General features: G+C 33.9%; 1 protein-coding gene across 1 annotated transcript in view; it reads left to right on the top strand.

The window, feature by feature from the left end:
• The first annotated feature begins 212 nt into the window (after nt 1–212).
• Cad99C (cadherin 99C) overlaps nt 213–19,094 on the top strand; it is a 466,185-nt gene continuing 447,303 nt past the window's right edge. Inside the window, exon 1 of the mRNA XM_069832876.1 lies at nt 213–542. The gene's annotated coding sequence lies outside the window, so the exon portion shown is untranslated. The remainder of the gene's footprint in view (nt 543–19,094) is intronic.

The following is a 19,094-nucleotide window of genomic DNA, read 5'->3' as shown; positions in this document are numbered from 1 at the left end:
GCGCACGCAAAGGAAACATAAACAGCAATAAAGAATACAATATCACGGGCCTAGTAATCTCCGTATGATCGCCGTACAACACACATGATAATAGTTCTCTCGTTCGTCAAGAGATGGTAGTAAAGTCGGCACACCTGTCTAGGTTAGAACACGAGGTTGGTGGCCCGATCGCGGTTACCTGGCCGTCTCACGCCCGCGGCCAGTTGCTGTAGTTGTCTATCCAGTTCCCCGCGTTGCAGCGAAGTGAGTGCTGGTGATGCTGTGTGTAGTGCTGACTCGAGATACCGATACTATGACAATTTGCTAAATTGCACTGTTCTGTGTGAACGATTGCTCTACTCATTGTAGTATGCTTTAGTGATAAAGTGTCTTGTGTGTTTCGACTTGGCGTTTAGGAAAGTGAATGTAATAGTGGTGTGAGTTTATGTGTGAGTGGACAATATAACAGTTGGAAGGATACAATGCGACTGCTTGAAAGATAACTGTGGGCAATACGGCCTTAGGAATACTGAAATTCAACAATCGGACGAAGAATATAACAGGTAAAGAGCGATTTATCGATTTTATCTAGCTATAAAGTTTGCAAAGGTAGCTTTATTCTTCAGAGAGGAACAATGATTTCTCTTGTTATTTATACAGGTAAAAACTGATTTTACGTTTTAAATACCGATTGAATAACGTATTTCTTGCATAAAATATACGTTTTTAATCATGTTTAATTACCAAATTGTAATGTTTAGGTATTTCCTTCATTGCGTATCTTCAGCAATGCGATCGTTACAGAATTATATTTACTCGAAATTCATTGGAATTGGATGGAAACTGGAGATTTTGAAATCCGGTACAAAAATGGTTTCAGAAGGAAGATTACATTATTGTTCCAATTCGTTTCAGTTTATTTTAGTTTAAACATTACGAAAACATTCGACAACATTCGACAACATTTCCTCCATCGACTTGAGCCTAAATATTTAAATTACATTATCGAGAGTTTAAGATCGCGATTTTAACTTTTGATTCTATACAATGACTCTTTAATTAAAAATGATACGTAATATGATTATATGTCTGAAATTTGCGCCTATAAAGCAACTTTAAATATGCTAACAGAGGAATTAATTCTGTGGCTCTTGAAATTCATAACATTGCAAGTATGCAAATTTTACAGGTTAATACTCTTTAGTCAACAATACTTGGTTTTCGTCTACTCCAGGAAGAGAATACTACCGATAACAACTAGGCACTTCCTTTAACATACTTTCGCGTGGTCAGACAAGTGCGTTTTCGAGACATAACGGTATAACACTTTAGATTTAATTTGTGTTCATATACTTGGAAGTTGTGACACAATAAAACGTTTGATGAACAGTTTTTTTTGTATATTATATTGCTCTCACTTCGATTATACATTACAGCTTACGAAATATGAACATATTTTAGTTAGATAATACAAATTTACTGAAGTAATTCCGTTCTCAAAATAATTTATAAAATTCAATACCGTATTTATTTATTTTTATACACTTTTTTTTATCTCGAGATTACAACTTACAAGGCTCACGCCGAAACGCGAAGTCTCTAGGCACTTTCGGTTAATATTCCTTTCGTATCGTGTTATTTTTTGTAGTATAGTTATTCTGAGTGAATACCGGTACGTAATTATTTTCGTGAAACTTACTCAGCGCGAAATTTTGGAGTCTAACTACAGACATACCGGATCTCGTCATAGCTCAGTTCATATTTATTTTCACCAAAGAATCCAGAATTCAATTTTCTGAGAGATGTCAGATTTAGCTGTAGCGAACAAAGCGGCAATGGAAGTTTCTTCGTAGTAGGCATTATTCTATTTCCTATACCGTTTCATTGTTGCCACAACGTCATCTCATCGACTTTAAATCGATTGAGTGTCAAATAAAGACGACTTTACTCACTTAAGTGCAAAAGTTATTGTTCCCGCTATTGAAGTGTAGTAGTAGCTAATATAATAAAAACCGAGTACCGCTAAGAAGTTCTTTTTATGAACATGCTTATCATGATTAGCATAATAATAATAATAATAATAATAATAATAATAATAATAATAATAATAATAATAATAATAATAATTTACTTTACATTAAATTTCATTTTAGTGATTAAGTTACATTTTTTAGCTATTTCTGGTCCATATATATTTTATAGTTTGTCATTATCATAAAGAGGTGTGAAAATTGAGATTTTGCCTTTTCTAATTGGTTATTTTACGACGTGTTATCAATTGCTAAGGTTATCTAGTGTCTGAATGAGATGAACGTGGTATCAAATAATTTGCAATTCATTTTATATTTCAGATGTGTCTAGTAATGTATTGTGATATCAAATAGCTTATAAAACCGTTATAAGCTATTTGGTTATAAATAGATATTTGTTCTGCCCAAGAGCAAGTTTCTCACTGCAAACCCGGCATTCTCAATCTTTCCTATATGTAATGCCAACGAAAAGAGTTCAGGGTCCATCGCCTGAAGTACCCAGCATTTGCTCTTAATGATTTGAGAGGAAAACCCCGGAAACAACCTCACCCAGGTAACTTGTCTCAGGCATGCTAACCGTTACTCCAGAACGTTGGACGTTTTGTAAATTGTAATTGGAATGGATCTATTGTTTTATGTCACGAAAGCTGACACAAAATCTACCAAAACTATCAGATAGGCAAAAATATGAGAAATTGAATTTCTTGGAATTGCTTATATTTTTCTGAACCTGATATAGAAGAAAACCACACTCTCGAGCTGAATGTAAGCTGGGAGGGATCTTCAAGCTAATGTATAAGCGACGAATTATATGTATTTTCTAAGAATGAAAAGATAAAGTAACGCCAGTAAAAACAAAATAATAATAATAGTAGTATTAATAATAATAACAATAATAATAACAATAATAATAATAATAATAATAATAATAATAATAATAATAATAATGGCTTTGTAAATGTAGGTACAACCTAGAAATATAATTTTGTGTATGAATAAGTGACACGTCCAAATGCTATGCAAATATCTCTGGACAATTTGCTTTGTTCACTTTACGCAGTTTTATCTCATGTCATTCGATTCCACTCTTTCCCGCTCCTTCCTCCATAACACTGTATCTTAATAGGACGTGAATTCAAAGGTGCGGCGCTCACGTTGTTGAGCACGATTGTGAGTCTGGTGTGGCACTTGCGAGTATTATTTCCAGAATGATGTAAACCTATGTAAATTACATGTATTATGCATTGTGAGCCTTTGTAAGACCCTGAAGAACGGCTTGCCTACACATCTCTACTCTGACGATATACACTTAAACTTATTTTCCAATGTCTCAGCCTGGAATCATTTTAATGTTACACGAATACGTAGCTCTCTGGTACTCTAAAATAGTTGAATGTGTGGGAGGTGGTTTTCACACAGAACTGAAGCTGGATCTTAATTGACGCGTCCACCATGGCCAACAATAACAACAATTACTTATTTATTTACTTATTTACTAACTTATTTATTTATTTATTTATTTACTGGTCAACAGCCGTTGGTCAATTGAAAATCAGTACAATAAAACAGTATAAAGAGTGTAATAGAGTTACAGTTTACTAAAACAATTATATCATAAAAATAAATAAGAATATAGAAGAACTAGGTTAATTACTGTTGATAAAAAATAAAACTAACATATTATATTAGTGTTAATGAAATAGTATGGTATAAAATTATATAAGAAATCACAAAATGCCTTATATTTACATATTATATAAAACAATTTAAAACACATCAATATGCACTACTGTACAGTAGCGGCAAAAAAAACCGGACCGACCCTTGTAGCTGATTTCAGAGCCTTGTTCACTCCAGAGCACGATAGACTGGTAACTAAGACTTTCGTACTTCGAATCCTGCCTGGGAAGGAAACATTTTTTTTTGTTCCTTATTCATATTTATTCCGAATACTTTTCGATAGCTGGTAAAATTCATGTTCTGGGAATAATAAGTTAATTAAGTAGTAAAATATCGCTGTAATCGAAGAGTATTAGGAATAAATTTGAATAAGAAACAAAAAAAAAAGTTTCCTTCCCAGGCAGGATTCGAACCACGAAAGTCTTAGTTACTAGTCTGTCGTCCTCTGGAGTGAACAAGACTCTGAAATCAGCTACAAGGGTTGGTCCGGTTTTTTTTTTTTTGCCACTACTTTACATTAAATTAATCGAAATCACATCTTTGCATGTTAGCACTTTTTATGTAATCTGGAGACTGAAGGAAGATAATTGTCCATCCCAGAAATCTGTCAAGTAGGAAGACGAAACAAGACCTCTGCGCAAATGGTATGTGGGAGGGCTAGGGCCAATGATCGCTGTGGGGGAGGTGTTCGTTGAACAAAGCTAGCAATCGCTTGCAGGGATTGAATCATTTCTATCTGAACTCTACCTTCTACCATGAGCATCTTACCCCTTAGCTGCCTCGAGCTGATGCTACCCGCAATACACTCCTGCACAGATAGGCTCCGCCCTCATATGCGTGAAGTTACTCCACAGATTCCTGGGACAGGCCATAGAATTTCTAGTATAGAAAAGTTTATGAACTGTCAATTCTTTCGTAGGAATACGAAAGCTGACATTACTTATGAAAGATTCACATATGTCTCCTTTGATGACCTTACAAAATAATATAATATAATCCAGTTCATGTCGTTTGGCATTATAAGTTTCGACATTATTTAAAGTAACTTACTTTTTAGCTCATAGCTATACCCCAGGTATTTGGTACAAATCTGTCTGCACATAAGGATATGAATTTTATTTGAATATTTTCCAATTTGGCCGAATTCGTAGTTGTAATAGAATTCCAGATTACAGATGCGTTATCCAAGTTTCGATGTCACTAATGTATAATATAACATTAAAAGAAAACCAGGTGTAAAAGAAGAGTAAGTTATAGACCTTATTATTCCTAGCATTCTTATGGAATGATTTTATATGCAATAAACATGATTATGGAAATATAATTTACTGTAGGTCTCTTACACAATCTTTAATGTTTATTAGTACATTATCGAAGAAATAGTTACATTTTAGAGTAGAAGTTTTATGAATAAATGATATTACATGTTTTAGTTTCGTTAATTTTCATCCCGTTATTATCAGACCACTTAACAATAAATTGTGTTGATGTCATCCTGAAGAATTTGATAATCAGCACTACTTTTGATTATACGAAAAATTTTAAGATCGTCAGCGAATAATAGACAGTCTAAACTTATTCTTTTACATATATCATCAAGAAATACTAAAAACAAGAGAAGTTCCAATGTTGAGCCCTGGGGACGCCACATGAAATAATTCTAGTAATAATAATAATAATAATAATAATAATAATAATAATAATAATAATAATAATTCTAGTAATAATAATAATAATAATAATAATAATAATAATTCTAGTAGTAGTAGTAGTAATAATAATAATAATAATAATAATAATAATAATAATAATAATAATAATGCGATGAAAGATACTTTGTGTCATCTGTACCTATTTGAAAACACCTTATGCTTTAAGTATAAAAAAATTTCGTCACAACTGCCTAACCACAGTTCGTACAATTTTCTGCTGATATAGTGAGGTTAGATTTCCGAAAAATCCTACGACATTTTCCCTACGAAGCTTTTGAGCAGGTTTTCTCGAAGACTCCAGTTTTCTCTGCTTTTATTTCCATAATTGCTCCATTTTTTGACGTAAAATTATATCATTCCCCAAGTGTGATTGAGAGGATACATACGGAGTTTTGGATTCTCCAAAAAGTGCAAAATTTGAAACCTTACTAGCCTACATGGAAACTAGAGATGAACAACGATCGAGAAAGCGAGACTAACAGCGCCCGCAAAGCCGAAAACCCGCACGACAATGTTGTATTACGTCGCGTCGTTGACGTAAAGACTGCTTGTGAGTGTTTCGAGATGCCGAGATTGATCACTCCCGAAGATCCGAACGTCAAGCAGCCTTGAATCGCCACAGTTGTTTATACCTGACTGAACTGGCAACTGTTATATATGTATAAACAATCCAGTAACCTATTTGAAACATCTCTACCTTTCAGTGTATAATAATCCGTTCCCTAGTCTTTATTTAACTACTAGGCCCTTATTAAAAGGCTAGGAATTTTCTTTTAATATGTTCGAGATCAAGTGTGCAATCTCAATTAAAAAGATATTAACGTTATGTTTTATGTTTCTTAGAAATGCAAATTTTTTTGAGAATTGTTTTTTTTTTCTATTTATATAACCATAGGTAAGATCATAATATAATAGAACCAGAACATTTTGATAACTAAGATACTGTTCTGTTTTGTCTTTTTGTCTCATGTAAACATTTATAATTTTATTCATTTCAATGACATATGTTATTCAAAGTTACGAAATCTTCCACACCGACCAAATGCTATTTCGAGAATGATGAGCGAGACTCGAAACGCACGAAAATGACGAGACGAGACTTGGAAGACAAATGCAACGAACACAGCGAGCGAGAGCGGCAGGTAGTTTTGTTCATCTCTAATGGAAACTATAAGAGCTATAGACCTCTAGAACTTTAATGATTTTTTTACTTACTTACAATTGAATAGAGAGCAGATGTCGCTTTGTAACAACATGTAAACCGATTGGGCCTGATGCCTGAGGGTCGAGGGGAGACGCGGCGAAAATGGCCATCTTTAGCGACCTCGGAGAGTCGTCGAGGTGTGAGTCAGTTTGGATCGGAATTTTTATTTTCCTTTCTCTTATCATCTGAGTTTCAATGTGATATTCGGTATAAGGAGTTAAGAATTATTCAATTATATGAAAGTAGAAATATAAGACGTAGAATATCAAAAGTTGAAATTGTGGAAGCTTAACTTCATGACCAGTCTGTGGGTGCTGCAGTGTGGATTTGAAAGAAGAGAAGGTTCTTGTGGCGTTTCATTTGGTCATGCACGACTGAGGTAGAAGCAGTGTTGTCAGAGAAAGGTGGGAAACTTGTCAGCCCTGAATACAGCGGTGGTGACTGGACTGACTCTTGCCGCTGCTTCTAGAGTGAAATTCCTGCTTACCGCGGCTATTGTGTAAATTTATTTGCTATAGAACAACCTTTTAGTCACAATGAATATTTTAGGCCGCTTACGAAAGCAGATAACCCATCATGACAGTGAATGTATAGGTGAAGGGTATTTTCGACTTAAGAGATTTTGTTTAATTTGCCTATTTGTTAAATTACGCCTGGATGAATTTTTTTTACTAAAGATTATTATTTTATTGGTCCTAAAGAATATATCTGTTATGGTAACAATTGAGCCGTTCAGAGCAGAAGTGGTGTAAGTCAAGAATTGGTAATGTGGGTTGAAGTAAACATTCTGTAAAATACAGCACAAAGTAGCAATTAATATTCACTTTATTTAAACTATTAGTAGTCAGTGGATAGCACGAAGGACATATTAACTGCTACTTTGTGCTGTATTCTACAGAATTTTTTACTTTAAAGCTCATTACCCAATTTTGACTTACACCACTTTTGCTCTGAACGGCTCAATTGATCTAGCAACAGTGCATATTTCTGTACAGTTTACTGTGCATATCATTGTGGAATCCCGGCCACCAAGTCACTCAACTGAGTGCGCTCCTTGACTTATTAAAATGTCAGCATACATGCCCAACTTGGAGTCAGGCCATAAAGGGAAAAACACTGGAGGTAACCAAGGACCCGGCTTCGATTCCCGGAGCCGGAGTGAATTTTTCTCCTCTAATATTAATGGCTGGATGATTGCTAACGCCTCTAGATATGGTAGATTATGGTCTTTCTGAACTGTATTAATGTGTCAGTGTGAAAAATGTGATTTCTGAAATGGAAATATTTTAAAGATAGAATTCATTTCCCTATCTCCTGATATTTTTGGGGTGCCGCCCTCCTTGTGTAAGTAGGCTTAATACAGTATTTAAATACTTCTTTTGTTTTCTCTTACCCAATGAATTAGTTTCATTTCTCCTTAGTGGCTATGTATGTATGTACGTATGTATGTGAACACAGGATTTTTTTGTCCTAAGTAATGTTTTAAATTCTGTATGTAAATTTGTTAATAATTTATTTCATAAAATATAACGTCGTTGTGGAATTTTTTATTTCACTATTTCAAAAGATTTAGATAATTATTTTAGTCATTAATTTATCCTTTTCGCATCTCTGTTTTTTATAGCATGTTCTCAAATTTCGGTACCTGTTTCTAGGAGATTTAAATGCAGGGTTAGATGGGAAACTTCTATGCCTCCGAGATGGGCCTCCTTTACTGGAAATAGGCAACTAAGAAACTTTAGCACTAGTTGATATTACTTTGATATACTTTTTGCTTGTTTAAAAATGCTAATAAAAGAAAAATCTATGATAAGCTATACTATACATACAGTATACTAACACCTTAAACCACAGCCGAGCAAAATGTGTGTTGCAACACAAAACAAACTCTGTGATCCCCGTGAAGTCAGACTACCCCCCAATCAACCGTAGATATCAGTAATGTATTTCTTGTTCCCCCACCTTGTCATTTTGTTGTCATGCAGGTTGCATTAATTGCTCAATACATTTTACCCGCCTCTGCCTTAAACCAAGACGCTACGGAGCGTGACTCCTTTTCATATTTTTCACAGGTCATAATCAACCTTTGAAATTGGATTATTTGAGGATTTTGAATCGATCTTAAACATGTACAAATAGCAGGAGTCCCTGGCCATGTAGTTAGCATGATGCAAAAACAACCGACTGAAACAACACAAAGAGAAGACAAGGAAGACATATCCATTCTATTATCTAATGTTAAAAACCTGATTTTACCCTGAGATATATTAGGGTTATAGTTGGCAACAAGATACGCATTTTAAAATAAATAAACATTAGTAAAGGGATAATACAAAATAATGGTCACAGTTACAAATTGCATGGATTATGTAGAAACATGTACAATACTAAAAGAAAAGACTCCAGTTAAAGATTAATTAGATGTGTGATGAGCAATAACCAATTCAAGGAATGTCTGTTTCAAATTAAATACATAACACGATAACACTGGTCTACCAAAAAAAAAAACCTTTTTGTTTGCTACTGAGGAAATTTCAAGTGTTCTATACTGAAATTGATGCACTGATTCCAGATATGTAATCAGATTTATCATAGCACGTCAGGTTTTTGAGTTATGAGACTGTAACATTAATTCTAAATCTACTATTCTACTATTAACTGTACCGTAAAGTCAGAGATATAAATTGACCTTAGTTTATATACTCTTTGTAAATTGTTATATTATATTATATTAAATACATTTATAAGAAGATATACACTTACAATATGTAGTAAGCACTAAAAACTCTGTTAGAAGTGCTCGAGACCTTTGCTTTTCCGCTTATGTTGGCATGTAGTTGATCGCTGTAGGAACAAGCAAAAATCACCCATCATGCTCGGACCGTAGTTACCCTGGTGCCTGAATTCCATCGTTGATTGTCATGATGGAACCTCTCACCATGTTCGTCACTTATAGCGCCGAGATTTGATGGAAAAAGTCAAGGTGTGAATGAAGAAAGTGCATTTTTAAAGACATGCGACAACCTAGATTCTGAAATGCTCTAAGCGTGTTATATAATAGCTCAGCATAATTATCAGCTCGGTAATTTCCTAAAAACCTAGATGACACTAGTTCAATGTGTCCCAAGCTTCGAGTTCAAGAGCACTCAGTTATGACCTGAACGTAATGTCACACATCATAATTAAAAATTAAAAATGTTATTATTTTGAAAATTGTGACATGATATAAAACAACGGACTTCAGATCTGTAATCAGCACAATCAAATTAGGGTTGGTACATTTGGTTTTGTTCAGTAGAAAATCACAATAAAATAAATAAAATGTATCTAAATGTATTAAAAATGTAAACATTAAAAATGTTATTATTTTAAAATTGTGACGTGATAGAAAAAACGAACTTCAGATTTGTAATCAGCACATTTAAATTACGGTTGGTGCACTTGTTTTTGTCCAGTAGCAAAATCGCAACAAAATAAATAAAATGGATCTAAATGTATTAAAAATGTAAAAATTAAAAGTTACAAATATTATTTTTAAATTGCGACGTAATATAAAAAACGGACTTCTGATCTTTAATCAGCACGCTCAAATTAGGGTTGGTACACTTGTTTTTGTTCAATACCAAAATCACTGTAGACCGTTGTAATCAATCGTAGACTGATGAAACAGAACAACGTACGATAAGGAAATTATAACACAAGTAATAACTTGCAACTAACGAATATTCATTCATTCATTCATTCATTCATAGTTTTCTGTCCATACCCAGTATTCTTCAGCCTTCCCTATGGGATAAGGTATAATTTAATTAATTTTTACATAAACTGTCTGGTGAATACATCTTACGTCCGGTTATTTTATTATGCAAAATATGCAAACTGTAGTTCACAAAAAGTTTTTAAATTTCTATACGTCTATAGTCCGTGTAATTCTATAATGAGCAATGTAAGTAGGCCTAATAGGTTATCTCGTGAAACCAAATAGTTGTGTGCGCCGTAGCATATAGTAAGAACCTTATGGTGGGGGTAAGTGAGCTCGCTTGCTACGAGTAGAAGCGTAGCGAGGGAGGGAAGCTTCTCAGTCCACATTTTTCTTCTTCTGACGCGCAGGTCAGTTACACGAGATACCGAATGGCCTATACGTTGTTATCTAGCATCGGTGTATTTAGTGAAAGCGAGATGTTTTTTGTCAATATCAGTCCGATGATTCGCCATGAGATTATCTGACATTCCCCTTACAGCTGGAGGAAAGAAAAGCAACTAAGTAATCGGCCCGAACGGAATTCGAAACCACTCTTGAGCGCAATCACAATGCGAACAGTCGAGAAGTTCTCAAGAGGGAACAAAATTCCACAACTTCCTTCTCCACCAAAAATCCCACAGCATCTGCCCTAGAGTAGAATCTCGGCCCTCCTTGTGAAAAGTAATCAGCTGACAGCTGCAGCTGGTCCTTACAGCTTATTTTTCTGAGCTCGTGTCATGTTGACTTACAAGTAATTTAATGGTAGTTAATATTACACCCACTGCAGCGTCTGCTACATTGAAATGGATGAAGCATGTAATTGTGAAAGATGACATGGAAGTAGCGTGACATCTTTAAGATGTTGCATGAACTAAACTTCTTAGCAAGAACAGATACGAGGGCAGAGGCACCAGAACTCACAGGCGAAAAGGTAACCTCATAATTCTATTAGAAAAGTAGGCCAAATATCAGTTCTGGGAAGAACCAGTCCCCTAACGCTTGTAACACACTTACAGACTTTTTGTTTAGTCGTAGCAGTTATGTGAGGAGCATTGCATCAAAGTTAGACAACTCCATTTTTTGCGATTTCCAGATACTGATTGTTTCTCATTGAATTTTGTCTGCTGAATGCGATTCTGGAATTGTTTAGGTTCAAAAACGGACAGAACAGAGCGAAAATAGCACTTAATTGTGTGCTTTAGAATCAAAATGTAGACAACTCCACTGTGGCTTGGTTTCAAATTAGGACAATTCCAGCATTAGCCAATGAGAAGCCAACATTCGTACCACCTTTTCCCATCATGCATCGCGAATCCAACATGGCTGATTGTTTATATAATCGGTTTGTGGATGAATAAGTACTGTTTTATGTAAATTTGCTTTGAAACCGAGTTAGAAGAGACTTAAATTCAAAAGTAAACAATTTCACTTTAAATATGGCTTCGTTTGGTTTCAAAAACAGACAACTCCACTTTAAATATGGCTTCATTTGGTTTCAAAAACAGGTAACTCCATGATTTAGTTTCAGAGATGGGCAATTCCATTTTTAAACTTAAATTTCGACCTGAATATTAATTGCAGTCACATTTTGAGACTGAAAAAATATTTTTATGACCCATGAGAACGTTTAAAAAAATGTATGTATAACGGTGATATTGGTTTCCAAAGATCCAGTTTTCGCATCTCCTGTAAAAAAAAAAAAAAGAAGCAAAAATGGAGTTGTCCAACTTTGATACCAAGCTCCTCATATAATGATGATGGAAAATAAACAATGTAAAATGACGGATGTGTTAGGTAATCATTTCATGCCACCACCACCACCACCACCACCACCACCACCACCACCACCACCACCACCACCACCACCACCACCACCACCACCACCACCACCACCAGAGTGCTGCATTGGAGTTAAATCGCTCACTTGAACTCGGTCGAGTGTCGCACCCACGAGTGAGATACGATCGGTCGTGATACGCTCGTAAGAAATAGCACAGTACAAGGTCATCTCACCGACATGTCTTATCTTGTATGGAAGGCGACAGATAAGATACACATATGTTTTGCTCACACGGTAAAAATAAGGCTTTATTTTCTGCGTTTATGACAAACGTTTAATGGAACAGTCAATGGAACGTACCAAAACAGGAACATGAAGTTATAAATAAAATAGTATGAAAAACTTCGATATACAGTTATTATTGCTAATTAATAATTATTCAATATTTTATTTACCACATATATAATATGACAGGTCCATACATAGTGTTCCGCCTATATACTGCGACAATGTAGAAACGTTTTACAAAATATTATTGATATAGAGTAGATTAATAACAATATTAGTACAGAGATATCGTCACAGACGCAAAGATTTCTACACTAATTATAGAGATTATTATTATTATTATTATTATTATTATTATTATTATTATTATTACTAGAAAACTTGATACAGTTCTTGCATTATCGTGATTGTGTTCTCCGTTTATAATAATTATATTTACATCCAATAACATCTATCAGATGTGGCAAGAACAAAATCACTCCTGTGAAAAAAAAAAAAACCAGTTTACCTACAACATTTATATTACATTTTAAAGCAAGTTTTGTAGTTGTACTATAGAGAGGTTAGTTAAACATTGCAAAGTTTTGAAATGATAAACATCTATGATGTTACTACACAGTTCATCACTGTAACAAGAACGAATGTCTAACGCTCGGCTTATACCGTTCGAGGATTTATTGCTCGTGACAATTTTAACCATCATGCATGTGCGCTATCTATCGGATTATGCTATGAACTACTTGGCGCTCGAGCGAAAACGTCCGATGCAGACCTCTGACCACCACCACCACCACCACCACCACCACATTCAGTGTTCTCTCAAGAAATCCATGCCGTCTAGATATAAAACATTATCAAGTGCTACGCTCATTCACTTAGAATGTATCACTAGTTTTCATGACTAATAATATTAGCCTATATAATAAGGGCATACTGTAATATTTTGGACAAGAATATGCATGCATTTTCACACTTTTTTTAAAATTTCTTTGAATTATTAAATCCAACAGCGTTACAAAATCCTTAGCTTTTCAAATAACAGTGCTGTTAAAATAATCCTTCAATGTAACTCATTATGATTCCATCTATTTAATGTAAATACGTAACTAATTCTATTACAGTGCAATTCAAGTAGGGGAAACTCGGCTAATTCCGCAGTACGGGTAATTCCGCAGTAGTGCATATATGATTTTACTGCGGCTTTACAATAGCGTGAACGTAAGTTTCGAGAGGCTGTCAACAGGAGGATTGTCCTCTGCAGTGCTATAGAAAAAAAAATCAAGGATATTGGTCTACACCTCTGTCGGCAATACAGTGAAACATCGAAAGTTGGTTGTTTTTCGTGTTTTGCTACAGATCTGTGAAGAAGATACCATAGTTTTTCCAAGACAAAATCCCTTGCGCTCTCTTTGTGGCCAATAAGATGCTACCACTCCATTTTCCAGTCTATAGATTGTAGGTGCAAATATTATTTTGACTACTACAATTTTACTACGTCACATTATGTTTGACCAATAAAACGGTACGAAAGGACGTCTTTCAACCAATCATGGCTGCTTATCGCACAATTTTATCACTTGCCTAGCATTTGTTTGTTTTTATCACTACCCTAGCATTTGTTTCTTTGCATGCTCACATTTCAAAGTGCAAATTCTTTACGGTAGATACTATAAAACATGCTTTGCGATCGTAATTTGTTTCGACTGAAAATGGCGACTCCGTTCAAAAATTGTGGTGAAGATAACATTAGTGAACTAGAATTTTTAGTAAGTCAATTAATATCTATTTTATTGTTTTAGAGTACTTTATTTCTTCTACAGTAATCTCTATATACTTTCTCCTGTTTTTATCACCTTCCTACCATTTGTTTCTTTGTTTGCCAACATTTCAAACTGCAAATTCTTTATGGTACTATAAAACACGCTTTGCGATCGTCATTTGTTTACAGCATAGACAGTCAACTGAATATGGCGGCTCCGTTCAAACGTTTTGGTGAAGCTAACATTAGTGAAATAGAATTACAGTTACGTCAATTAATATTTTATTGTATTAGAGTACTTTTTTCCTTCTAATCTTTATATACTTTCTTCTAATCGCGTAATAATCAATTAAATCCCACTCGAGTTTTGATTTTCTCTAGATAAATTAGTGAGATTACTGTTGATAAATGCTGTTTTTTTTACGAATAATAGGGTAAAGTAAGGTCTGTTGGACAGTCGGGCATGTTGGAAGTCATTGACTTCTAGCAGAATGTGGTGTCCATAAGTGGCGAGGTAACACGTTAAAGTACAGAGTGTCCAACATGCCCGATTGTCCAACACACCCTAGTTTACCCTATTAATTATTTAAGATATGTCACTGAATTTAAAATTGCTTGCCGGGTGGCAAGAATAATCTGGGAAAAGACCGAATTTTCGCTAAAATAATAATTATTATTTATTTATTTATTATTATTAATATTTGTGTGCTGAACAACAGCCAGAGGCCAATTATAGTTCAGCACAATACACAAACAGAAGATACAAAGGTGCAAAACAAAAATAAATAATATCTTAAATAACAAAACATACATAAATAAAATTGAGTACAACAGTAAAAACTAATAATCAAAAGAAACTAAACCTTAAAAGGATCTAAATTGTGCCCATGCAAATTGGCATATTTTATGCATCTACAGACTGGAGAAAGTGATTTTGAATTTCGGTTATAAAAATTTTTTTGAAATCTTAAACCTTTTGTAGGAATACGAAGGCTGATATTGTTTATGACAGACTCGCAATCAATATCACCCTTGATAACTTTGCAAAAAAATTGATAATCAAGATTTAGACGTCTAGCATAAAGGCTACAACAGTTAAAATATTTACAGGTAATCTCATAGTTAAAGTCAGTGGAATTGGGTATATATCGAAAAGAACATAAGGAAATAAATTTTCTTTGAATATTTTCCAATTTAACCGAATCTGTTGAAGTAATAGAATTCCAGGCTACAGATGCATATTCAAGTTTAGAGCGAACCAACGTAAAGTATAGAATTAATAGTGACTCAGGAGTAGAAAAAGAATGGGTTATAGACCTTATTAAACCAAGCATTCTTATTGAATGATTATAAATATATTGAACATGATCGTGAAAGTATAATTTAGAATCGAGTAGTACACCAAGATCTTTTATAGAATTTTTCCTAATAATACAGACGTTGTTAAGAGAATAATTAAATTTTATGGAAGTAGTTTTTCGAGAGTACGAAATGACAAAAGTTTTTGTTTCATTAATTTTCATTCCATTAATGTCAGACCAAAGTTCAATGGAGTTAATATCATTTTGAAGAGTTTGGCAATCGGCAGAACTATTTATTGAGCGAAAGATTTTGAGATCATCAGCAAATAACAGGTAGTTTGAACTTATTCTTTTACATATGTCATCAATAAATAATAAAAATAATAGAGGGCCCAATGTAGATCCTTGAGGAACTCCACATAAACAATTAAATGGGTCCGAGAGAGAATCACCTAGACGAACACAACATTGTCTATTAGTTAAATAGTTTTCAAACCAGCTCACGTAGTTAGAAAAGAGACCAAAGTTTTTTAATTTATTTATCAGAATATTGTGAGGTACAACATCAAACGCTTTGCTAAAGTCGATATAATAATAATAATAATAATAATAATAATAATAATAATAATAATAATAATAGTAACAAAAAACTAACAACAGCAATAATAATACGAGTAATAATAATAATAATACGAGTAATAATAATAATAATAATAATAATAATAACACTGCAATAGATTTCTGATCTGTCTGTTCTCACGCAGTGGGCATTTTGAAGCAAGATTACACACAAAGAAATAGAGGAATTCCCTGTTATGCAGCAAACATGGCGCAAGGCCACGACTTCTAATGAGACGTGACAAGAACAATAGACGCAAACCAAGTCTCTAAGAAAGGAGGATAAATCTTCACTTCCTCCCAGAAATTAAGTTCGAGTCCACCGCATTTGTGGCCAGAAACATTAAGTACAAGGAATTAATGTTACATTAGTAATATTTAAAAAATTACAAAAAAAAAATGAAGTTACGTCACTTTGAATGATTGATCGTTATGTAAGATTTTATCATTATACATCGCGACTCAAAGACGTACGACTCAATATCGAAGATTCGCAACCAAATAATATAGAAGTACAACTTACGTTGGGCGTCTTATGGAAGAATATTTGTTACATAACCCAGCAGTAATGAGTGAGTTTCTTTTGCGTGTGACTAATAATATTGTGTTGCTATGCATATCTTCTTGCTAAATATATGGATTGTAACGCGAACTATCAAGAGCTATTAGCAAGACAACAAAACCTAGTAATGTCTATGTACGAGTAGCTTCCCAGTAATAGACTGCATGCGATGTTTCATAAGAGTGACCATGAGTTCACACTTTCTCCTTACTAAACGACGCAACCACCAGAAAGAAAATGTCAAGAAGCGATATCATAATTTTTGTCATTCTATAAAGTCACGTAAATGAATTAAGCATTAATGCTAAAAAGCAAAGTATTATTCGGCGGGATGAACAGGCATGTGTCTCTTCTCATCCAAAAATTCGAAGTTTCCTATCTAACTGAAAAAAATCTACGATATAACCTAACAAAATACTGTATTTAAATTTGAAGTAATTGACTGAATAATAATATAATAACAATAAAACAAAAACAATAAAAATAAAAATGAAATAATAATAATAATAATAATAAATTAAATTATGGTTTATTTAACGACGCTCGCAACTGCAGAGGTTATATTAGCGTCGCCGAAATTTTGTCTCGCAGGAGTTCTTTTACATATCAGTAAATCTACTCACATGAGCCTGTCACATTTAAGCACACTTAAATCCCATCGACCTGAGCCGGGATCGAACACGCAACCTCGAGCATAGAAGGCCAGCGCTATACCGACTAAGCTACCGAGGCCGACAATAATAATAATAATAATAATAATAATAATAATAATAATAATAATAATAATAATAATAAAGTTACGTAAAATAATAAAAATATAACAATAAAAATAAAATAGGTAATATGAGTAATAATAATAATAATAATAATAATAATAATAATAATAATGAACGAACTTCACTATTCCCTAATTTTTAATGGAAACTGGATCTCTAACTGATACAAAATATAAAGAAGTAACACAAAATTTTGGCACCTGGTTTATCTATTGGGCTGTATTCACCATTCTTTCTTAAACTATTTGTGTTGAATATTTACAAACAAATTTATTTGCAAATTGTACGAATCAACTTTCTTCAACTTAGTTTGCTTCAACTAAACAGTTTCTAAAGTTAAACAAAATGGTTATTTACTATTTAGAAATAAATAAATATTTATTTGCTTTTATTTTTATACGATAGAAACACATATACCAGGTGTTCAAATTAAGAGGAAAAAAATGTTATACGTAGATTAGGCTATGGAATGGTCCAACCCAAGTATTTTGAGATACGGAACCAATGGTCGAAGTTGCCATCTTAATGCTTAACGAGCTCTTAAAACCTCAGGTGAATCTACTGTAATAAGTGTGCGGAATATTTAAACTGCGTTATTTACAAAATATTTTACAACTCATTCATACTCATAGCAACTTGACACATAGAACAGTCAAGTATTCTCGACACATAGAGTACAACAGCGCAAGACATTCAGTCGCACTCTTAAATATATCCGGTGTCTGTTGCATGACAAGACAGGCTCCTAAGATTCTGGCAACCAATTTCTCTTCAGTTTTCACTGAAGTTTCGTTAATTAGGGATTTGATGTACCCACAAAAGAAAAAGTTTAGAGTGAAGTCTGGTAATCGCGATGGCCAAGGGATTGGACCTCTTTGTCCAATCCAACGTTGAGGAAATTTGATATCCAGATGAAGGCGAACGTCAACTCAGTGTGAGCAGGCGTCATGCTGTGTTGCAGAAGCTACATCTTTTGACGGACAATATAAGATACGTTTTTCCAACAGATCCGGTAGCACAAGAAAACAATGTAAGGGGTTACTGTGATTTTGTGTTGTTTTGAAAGCAAGACCAACCAAACGTTTGTATTCGAACTTTGACGCGGCAAACATGCGAACAAGATTGCATATTCTTCAGGCGCTACACCAGAAGTTGAGCGTATAATTTAATTAGCATCCTAAGATGGCATCTCCGACCATTGGTTTCTGTCTCAAAATACTCTTGTTCGACCCCTCTATCATCAGTATTATTTTGATCCTGTTAATCTGGAACACCTGAGTGATAGACTATTGTTTTTCACTAGCAAATTTAGAAAACATATTATTCTGAAGCTAATTACAGATAATAATGGACAAAGTTTGATAGAAATTATTATCAATTACAGTACATTGACTTGTTTGTGTAACGGTTTGAAGAATTTATAATCTAAATGTGCATAATAGCAGGAGCAGCAGCAGCAGTAGCAGTAGTAGTAGTTTACTAGTTAATTTAATAATGTGGAAAATTTAGATAAATATTATATATTTACAGTAAAACGCCCGTTAACCGAATCTTTGTCAAGTGAAACCTGGTGTAACTGAAACGTGTAGGTCGAGTAACTGAATTTTTATGAATAAAGTTTAAAGTTACTGTATAATTAGAGTTCTATGTTTGGTTACCTGAA

This window comes from Periplaneta americana, chromosome 8 (assembly GCF_040183065.1).
Source record: "Periplaneta americana isolate PAMFEO1 chromosome 8, P.americana_PAMFEO1_priV1, whole genome shotgun sequence".
Lineage (NCBI taxonomy): Eukaryota > Metazoa > Arthropoda > Insecta > Blattodea > Blattidae > Periplaneta > Periplaneta americana.
The sequence above is the reverse complement of the archived record's forward strand: the minus strand, read 5'-3'. Positions and strand labels throughout refer to the sequence as shown.